Here is a 9,958-nt window from a genome sequence, read left to right as displayed (position 1 = left end):
AGAGGCAAATCAGGAAGCCACCACCCAGTCAGTTCCGAGAGCTATCTGCAAGAGCACGGAGACATTGAGTCACTGCATAGGTCTTTCTCCTGATGCTGGTGTCATCAGGACAGACAGCAGGCAGGATGGTTCCTGGAACGAATGAGTCGAACTGGGGACCTGTCCTCTGTCCTCAAGGAGCCTGTGGTGGGCTGAGGAAGACACAGTGAACAAGCTGCTGAAGAATGGGGACAGAGAGGTTGCTTTCACACAGGACATTGGTGTGGTGGAGGGAGAAAAGAAAACCGTGTCTTGGAATTGGCTGAGAGAAGGTAGAGAAAGAAAAACCATTCCAGATGAAGAGGAATCCACAGGACTGGTATGGCTGGGAGCTGGGGCTCCGCATCCCTGAAGTAACATGCAGGCCAGGGGAGAGCCTGAGAGTCACACAAGGAATCAGGATTTGATATCCAAGCCACCATGGAGAGCTGAAGGATTGTAGCTGGAGGAGTGACCTGATAAAATGTATTCATTCCTAATACTTCCCATCTTCCCCATGGCCCCTTGACAACTGTAACCATGGGATTCCTTCCATGTGACCGTAGGAGGTCCCCCAAGGTTCTCAAAGCCTTCTTACTCTGTGTGCAGAGTGGTCCATGCTGTGAGGGAGCTTCTAAAGCAGAGCATAGTTCTGCTGTTTACCTGAAAAAATAAAAGAAGGCAAAGGCAGGCATCCGTGTACATCTTGCCTCTCCTGCCCATGCAGCCAGTCAGAACAAAACCATTGCACAGTCCAGAAGTGGGAAGGAAAAGTGTGAGATACTGAAAAAGCAAGTAGTTCCTTCCTTAAAATACTCTGTCACTGTTGGAAGGAATATTTTTTTCTTCCTTTTTTTTGAGAAAACAGAACTATATTGCTTGAGTGGGTCTCATATGGAGGGCTTTACATAAATTATCAATTAACTTGCAGTTTCTGAAGGACACAGTCCATCATGGCAGGGAAGGTATGGCAGCCAGGAAGCAGGGTGATCCTGTTTCATCTGCACACAGGAGGCAGAGGGAAGAGGGTAGGGGGCAGCCTACAAGACTTTGAAGCCTACCTTGAGTAACATACCTTCCTCCAGCGAGGCTCCACCTCCTAAATGTTTCATAGCCTCCCCGAATAGCACCACTGTATTCAAATACAGTAGCCTACAGGGGAAGTCTATGACGTGTCTCTGTGAGTGCATGCATTGGTGCATGTGACCAGTCCCCATCGCTTACTTAAGAAATGGGGACCAGTCGGGCACACCATGTCTTCTGGTAAGCAATGGCCCAGTGACAGAGCATGGTCAGGTAGCATCCATGATGGAATGGCTTCTTCAGTTGGGAAACTCATAGTCAACAGAGACACAGAACATGAGCGCGATGGTGGGGAGGCGTGGGCTCACTGCGCTAGAAAAGGAAAATTAAGGCAAGCTTGCCACTCGCTGCTGCTTATCCCATGGCATCCCTAAGGAAGGAATTCTAGCAGAAGACAGTGAAGATGTGGGCATGGGATCAAGTGCTGGCCACTGCCAGGAATGCAATATGTACCTCTCCCAGCTCAGGGTCCTCAATGGTGAGACCCAGCTCAGGGTCCTCAACGGTGAGACCTCACTTGTCCCCCACTTCATTGTGTCTGAGAAATGACGAGTCAAAGTTGGAAGTAGAAGATCAAGCATGGCAAACTATCATGGTGGTCCCCGCTTCTTCCTCATCCGCATCAACTCCAAATAGTGGATGGGTGCCACCAGGTCAGGCATAATTTTCAGTATTTTTAAACTTTTACTATGAGTCATTTAGTGTTTCAAAGCTTTTTCTCTTCCATTCCTCATCACTGTCCTTTGCCTTTTCATTCGAATTCATCGCCTTTAGGAGATCTATACCAGCAAGAATGGTTGACCTGAGAGAGGGGAGGTATAGAACACAAACAGGGAAGAAAGAGAAAGCCTTGCTACTTGCAGTAACCTGAATGCTAAGGGAAGCACTCTTTCCTGGCCCCAGCTGGAAGAAGGTGAGGAGGACAGCACATCTCAGCGCCTGTCTTATCGGATCTGTTGTACTCAGTTCCTCTCGAGCAGCTCGTAGGCTCGTAGGCTGAGCAACAGTTGCTGGAATCCAAGCAATAAGAAAATGGTACTGAGAGCTCCCTGCAAGCCATCCAGTGACTTCTGTGTTATGTCAAGCAGCTTCGGAGGGCCCAGACCTGGGTCGTGGATTCTGCCTCCCGATGAATGCGGTGTTTCATTTTCTGAGGGCGACTGAATAACATTCTTCATTAGGAGTCTATATTTCAGGCCAGGTATTGAATGATTACAGGCCTGCTGAAAGCCTCCAAGAAGAGCTTACCCTCCACGGCACAGCTTGGCTCACACTCCCATTTCAGCTACTTTAAGCTCTTGTAAACAGCATTTGTTTTCCATTACAAGCTAGGAAATGTGACTACAGGGCGCAACAGTGCCGGGTCCCTGGAGAGCGTCTGCTCTGGAGGCCATTTCCTCACGTCGCATTTGCCTTTGTGACTCTGGATGGGGAGGTTGGATCATCTCCGAAGCTTCCCACCTTCCCATCTGATTCGGTTCCACTAACTTATAAAGTAGTGTGACCTGCCTGAGGACTGCTGGACCAAGCAGATGTTTCCTGAGCAAAGACAGTGTGCATTTCCCCTCGTACATCATCTCGTGTGGGGGTGGGAGTGGGGGCTGGCGCGGCTCTCCCGGGTCTGACATCATTGGGCGAGGTGGCCTGGGGGAGAATTTCAAAGCAGAACAGCTTGGCCAGGGAGGAGCTTAGCTGGCAGCTGTATGCTGGGATTAACTGACCCAGATAACAGGGAGAAGGAATCAGCAATTTAAGCGTGTTCCTTCTCCCTCAGGAAGTCAATAAGCCTTTCTCTGACTTTCTGAAAGCATACAGGCTACGGGAGACCTTCCCTGCCGGCCACACCACACACAGCTAGGATCATAATCAACCATACAGCTGCCCATCCCTACTTGTTGTTTGCCCTGACCTTGTTTGAGATTGAAGTGGGATGGCTCAGCTGACAGCAACGAGCAGTGACAATAAGATTAAGTAGATCTGGGGGTGTAGCTTGGTAGGTAGTGAGCTTGCTGAGTGTACAAGAAACTTTGAGTTCCGCCCAGAACCACATAAACTCAGTGTGGTGGTGCATGCGCATAATCCCAGCACTCAGGAAGTTGAGACAAGAGGATCAGAAGTTCAAGAGGCCCCATGAGACAGAGACCCTGGTCTCAAAAACAAAAACCAAACAAACAACTCTCCCTTCCTAAACAGCAGCATACAGGACCCACCCCCCACCCAATTGCATGACTTGAAATCATTTTATAAACCATGAGCTTAGGGATTTCAAGATTCAGGGGGGAAATGCTGTGGAGGACAATTGGCAATGTTTCCCAGCTTCCTCCTAGAATGCCATGAAAATAAAACTGAGTAAGCAAACAGCGTAGGAACCACCTCCATGATTTCATAAAGGACATATGAGTTTGGAGCTGGAGATATAGCTCAGAAATTTAAAGTGTTTGTAGCCCTTGTAGCGGACCCGAGTTCAGTTTCCAGCACCTACTTTGGATGGCTTGCGACTACCTGTAACTCCAGTTCCACGGATATCCGATACCCTCTTTTGGCCTTTGCAGACACCTGTGTGCACGCATGCGCCCACACATACCCATACCCACACCCCACACATACACAGTCTTTTTAAAAGATGACCCTTCCTATTCCAGTGTCATTCAACTCAAGGGATTGTGTTCATCATCTCTGAAATACCTGCCCTAAAAGTGCCATGTTACCTAAGATCATACCCCTCAAAACCATGCCTCCCCATCGTTTTTTGCATCTCTCTCTCTCTAGCTTTCTCTCTGTTCTCCAAACACATCATGGTCTTCTCATCAATCACTCCAACCCTGCGGGTTGTCCTTCCCCAGCTCTGGTGCAGTGCCCAGGGCAGGCAGTATTTTCTCTTGGCTCTGGTAGGCTGTCCTCCTGGCAGTCACCCACTCGTGTAATGCCCTTCTCTGTGTGTGGGCTGGATCTGCGGACTTGCTTTTCAAGAGGAGAATAGCACAAGAGTAATCCGTGGGACAGCTCCGATCAGTCCGTGAACACCGGGTCCCCGCTCCTGTCCACGCTCTTCCTCTGTCATTTCTTTCTTTATCTGATGATACAGAGGCCATTTGTGTGCTGGCCTGTGGTGAGGCCAACAAGGAAGGGAGGGCGACCTCTGGCCTATAGCCACCTAGGAGCTGAGATGTCGGTTGTGTGGTCTGGCAGGAACTGACTTTACCACCAAGGTCCTGAGTGGCTTAGCAGATCCTTCTGAATGGCGCTTTGCATTGCCCCTGTGAGATGCCCCGCCAGAGGGCCCCAGTGAGCCATGTGCGGGGTGCATTGGAAGTGCACTCACACCTCATCTGATGGGAGTGACAGGACTCACAGCTTCATCAGCTCTACATGTAGGGCTCTCTTTGGTGTCACCAAAGTCCCACATTCCCTGTCCTCACCTCATGGCAGATGCCTGTGTGTGTGGAAGTACATGTGGATATGTGTGTATGTATTTGCATGTGTATAAAGTGAGGCCATTAGTTGGACTGCCTACCATCTCCTCTCACCAGAGTCGTAAGAGGCATTTATGCCCAGTTTTGAGCAACCATGATCCTTGTTTCTTCTGTCATTTTCAGCTGTGCTTGTCACCAATGTCCCAGCATATGGCTTCCTCTGCAACTTTATCTCACCCATTTTCTGTCCATTAATGAGTCACATTAATGGTGCTCTAAGTGTTGTATTTAAGTTCCCATTTGTTAAACATTCATTTATGTATATAGTAATATTTGATATTTAAATATGCAAATTGAGAGTGCATATTCATATATTAAATGCCTATGTAACTATATGCTGCTTTCATTGGTTGAATAAAGATACTACTTGGCCTTTTGATAGGGCAGCCCTCAGGTAGGCGGGGTAGACAGAACAGAATGCTGGAAAGAAGGGAAGTATGGCAGATGCCATGAAGCTCCAGCCCGAGATAGACATAGGTTAGAATCTTTCCCAGTAAGCCACGACCTCGTGGTGCTACACAGATTATTAGAAATGGGTTAGATCAAGATTTGAGAGTTAGCCAATAAGACGCTACAGCTAATGGGCCAGGCAATGTTTTAATTAATACAATTTTCTGTGTGGTTATTTCAGGGGTTAAGCTAGCTGGGCTGCTGGAAGCCGGGTGGCTGTGACAAAAAGAAGGCTTGCGTTCCTCTCTACAACAGCTATAAGTCAGCCTAACTACCACTTTAAGACCATTATATCTACTCTCTTTCCTACCGTCCCTTTAATTGAAGATCATTACCACACTCTCCTTAGTCTAGACACTTCCCATTCCTCTAATGACCTTAAGGTAAGTTTCTTTAATTATGTGTGTTTGTTTGCACATGATATCTATGACAGAGGCATGAACATGCCAAGCTGTGTCTGTGGAAGCCATACTGCAACTTAGTGAAGCTGGTTCTCTCCTTCCATCTTTACATGGTTTCCATGGATAAAGCTCTCCAGCCCCTTACAATAATTTTCTAGGCCCTTATCAGTTGAAAGTCCAGCCTTTCTTCCAGAACCCCCTGTTTATTCAGTCTCTTTCTATATATCTATAATATATAGACATATTTATAATTTATATATCCTAAATACTATTATATACATAATATATTATATTAAAATAATTTCTCCAGCTTTGCGAGAACTCACAGTACAATACAATGATCATTTTTGTAATCTATTTTTCCTGTTAATGCAAACTGGGACTTTGATGCTTTTAAATTAATCATGCATATTATTACCTTATAATAACCAACTTTCTCTCCACAAATTTAAATCTATAAATTGCTAAGCCCCAAGCTCTCATATCCTCTACTTGTGTAAGAGAGTGTTGGCTGGAACAGAAGATTTTACGCTTAATCACAGTGGACTTTTACCAGGTAGGTGTTGAGCCCTCACACTCTTTTACAGTGTTCATCAGGATTTCCAGGAAGACCACCTTCAGCTACTCTTGTCCTTCTCCATCCCACAGCCTTCTGGGACTTGAGGTCCTCACAGACTCTGGTTCCTTCCACCCACCACATAGTTTCTCTTCTATTACTAATATGTCAAAAAGCAAATTAGCTCCATTAACTGAATCAAGTTGTCCTTACTGGACTTATCAGTCACGTGTTCACCAAAGATATCTAAGGGGGCAACTGTCTCAGTACCTAAACGGGTCATTGGCTACATAGACACACAAGATTATCCTTGACCTCTTATAGCTAATGATATAGCACTTGAATTTTAATCATTATCTATAGACTTAGTTGTAATTACTAGTGATCATACAGAAACTGTAAAAAGTGTCGGACTTGCTGGGCAGTAGTGGCACACACATTTAATCCCAGCACTCAGGAGGCAGAGGCAGGCAGATCTCTGTGAATTCAAGGCCAGCCTGGTCTACAAGAGCTAGTTCTAAGACAGGTTCCAAAGCTACAGAGAAACACTGTTGTAGTGGGAGGCACACAAAAAAATGTATTAATTAAATCACTGCTTGGCCCATTAGTTCTAGATTCTTATTGGCTAACTCTTACACCTTAATTTAACCCATTTCTATTAATCTGTATATTGCCATGTGGTTGTGGCTTACCGGCAAGATTCCAGGATGTCTGTTCTTGGTGGCAGCAACATGGCGTCTCTCTGACTCTGCCTTCTTCCTCCCAGCATTCAGTTTAGTTTTCCCCACCTACCTCTGTTCTGCCCTGATATAGGTATAAAGCAGTTTCTTTATTAATCATTGGTAATCACAGCATACAGAGGGGAATCTCACATCTCCCTTTCTTGAAAAATAAAACAACAACAGAAAAAAGTGTCAGACTTCATCAGCAGCTATAGCAAAATTTGACTGTAGAATTTAGGTCATGGGGTATCTGGATGCTCACTATGCAGTCCTTTTAACTTTCCATACACTTTAAATTTATCATAAGAAAATATTGGCTGGAATTTCTCTCTCCTCCATAAACTCTATTTTATTTAGTCTTTATGAACGGAAATAAGTGCCCCACCCGCCTCATTGAAACACTTGGTATTGTTCCCTTTGCTTTCTAAGAACTTAAGAATGTTTCAGTCTCTTTCCAGGGTTTCTATGAGAAACTATGACTTTCTTGAAAAGACAGTGGAACCAGGGTTCTGACTCTGATCCTGTAGCCTATGGATTTTGGGTTTCCAGAGAAGTAACAGAGTATGATCAAATCTTGATTTTCTTATCCTTAAATTGGGGGATAATCACATTTACATCCCCATTTATTATTTGCATTAAATAAATTATGATCTTAACCATTTTGCATCTTTTTGATGAACACAGCCTCATTTTTATCACTTTCTTCCACTTACCTACCTTCTATATAAATTATAGTTCTTCCCCTTATAATTGAAGAAAGGAATTAATGTTCTTCTCTTCACTTGCTCTTCTTGTTTCATTTTATTGAAACAAGGTCTTGCTGTGCAAGTCCAGGCTAACCTCTGCCTCAGTCCCAAGTCTCTGTCATAGTGCCCAAACTTTACCTCTACTCATTGAAAGTTAAACATCTTAGAAACTCAAACCTGCTTTGTATTTCTGGATATTCTTGTTTAGTAAGTATAGTGTCACAGATGTGAATCTCCTCACTGTCCCTAAGGCTCCTTTCTTCTTGGGTGTGGGATTGACATCAGAGAAGTGCTATGCATATCTATCCAGGTGGGATGCCATTGCTATAAGCCATCAGTGCTCCATTTCCAGTTCCTGTCTTCAGTGTGTTAGCATTATCCAATTGCCCTGATTTTACTTCCTACGGTGCTATATCTCCCTGTTTCTGTTCTTGCAAAAAATGTTGGGTATCCGTGTCTTTTTCGTTTGTGCAAAAAGAGGTCTGAGTAAAGGTCTCATGCAGTCCAGGCTCATCTCAAACTTAATACGCAGCTGAGGATGACTTTCAGCTCCTGAGCCTCCTACCTTCTCACAAGGGCTGAGATTATAGGTAAACAGTCGCTATGAATCCTTTGGAAACAAATTCAGTGCTGCAGCTTCTTCCCAAATCGCCTTGAATTCCTTCTGCCAGCTTCTACTCATGAAGCTCCATTCTGTCACGCCATATCATCAAATCTCTTGCACTGTTTTCTACTAGATGATAAGAACTGTGCAGTCCAGAACTTTCCATTTTCCTCTTCCTGCTGACAACCAGCAGGCACTTAGCATGGGTGATACATAGATGTTGAAATAGATGATTGACTAAGGGTCATTCTCCTGGGACTCAGTCTTTTGCTTTATGACATGAGATTATCAGATGACCTCAAGAGCATCTTTTGGCACTGATGCGGTACGATTCTCACCCAGTCTAAGATTAATCACTCAAATAGATCAGTTACACTTCAACCTTCTTCATGCTAGTATTTCTGCATGGGTCAGGAGCATCTTCATTTTAAACAAATGACATTTAAAGGCATATCTATGCCTTCTTTCTTGATCTTTGTTCTTAATTTCTCAGTGGCTTTATTTCAAGGATGTGGATGCTTCTGTCTCTTCAACTGCCCAATGTACCCAAATTCAAACAAATATAAATTCATCTCTTACTCTTGCTCTCCAATATCCTAGGTTTGATGTCTTCTATCTGTTCTTCTATTCTATGTTTTGACTCTGGGAAGGAGGCATGTCCGGGAGATCTAAAATCCCCTTTCACATCATCTCACCCATCTCTAGGCCCATCAGATTCCAACCCTGCTCTGATGTGTAACGCTGTGAGATTACCCTCTTTGGTCCCTCTCTCTCTTCTCCATACATTTCAAATCCTCTCTTTGCCCTTCACCAGTTAAAGCTTATCATTGTCTTCCTCAAGTTGATTTTCCAATTCTCCACTGTAGTTCTTGGCCATTGTCTGATGCTCATGCGTATAATTTCTAGACTTCATTGGTAAATTTGCTTGTTCAGTGTTGAAACATAGCACATGCCGAACACAGTTGCCTAAACAACTGTGGTTAGTGAAGATACTAGTGTCAGCCTTCACAGGGAATGAACTTCACAGGTGCAAAATGAAGTGCACCAAGAGTGAGTGCATTAATGCATCTCATTTTATAGCTCCCAAGAATTTTGAGGTAAGAGCACTGCTTCTCCCTTGTTGTACAGAGAAATGTAGCTTTAGAAGAGATGTCACTTCCCAAAGTTATTTTATAGCCAGAGCATGGTAGAACTGAATTTGAATTTCAGCCAGGGCAATGCAAATTAAGCACTGTCTTCATTATACCACAGTAATATGCAATGTGTTCTGCCAAAGAGGCCCCAAAGTTCATAGTTCACTTGTAGATAAGATTTTATATTTAAAAATTTAGTCATCATGCAGGGGAAAGTGCTTCATCCTGCCTCAACTTGATAGGGCATGCTTCGTTGACTCCCATGGGAGGCCTTAACCATTCTGAATGGAAAAAGAGGAAGAGTTAATTGGGGGGGGGGGCTAGGAGAGAGGAGGGAATGGAAGGGGAAGAAGGAGGGAAAACTGTGGTTGGTATGTAAAATAAATTAAGCATTTTAATAAAAAAATCAATCATTAAAACAAAGTCTTTAAATGCTATTGTAAATTAACGCAACACAGCAATACTGTTGTAATTTGGAAAAAAATTGAGAGAGAAAGATGCCATGCAACAGAGCTCATGTGGAGGGTTTTTTTTGGGGGGGGGAAGTGAATGAGAAAAGGGGAAGGGGAGAGGGGAGACTTGCTTCTAGGGACAAAAGTAGCAGAAGAAAAGAGAAGAAAAAAGGAGAGAGAGAGAGGGAGGGAGAGAGAGTGAGCAAGCTGGGAGGTGCGCAGGGCCCTTTCAAAAGGGAACATAGTGAACATGCACAGGAGTTGCTCCTAGTGGCTACAGCTGAGCATGTATTCCCCGAGGTCAGGCCAGTACAGATGCC

Source organism: Chionomys nivalis, chromosome 7 (assembly GCF_950005125.1).
Source record: "Chionomys nivalis chromosome 7, mChiNiv1.1, whole genome shotgun sequence".
In the NCBI taxonomy this organism is placed as follows: domain Eukaryota; kingdom Metazoa; phylum Chordata; class Mammalia; order Rodentia; family Cricetidae; genus Chionomys; species Chionomys nivalis.
The sequence above is the reverse complement of the archived record's forward strand: the minus strand, read 5'-3'. Positions refer to the sequence as shown.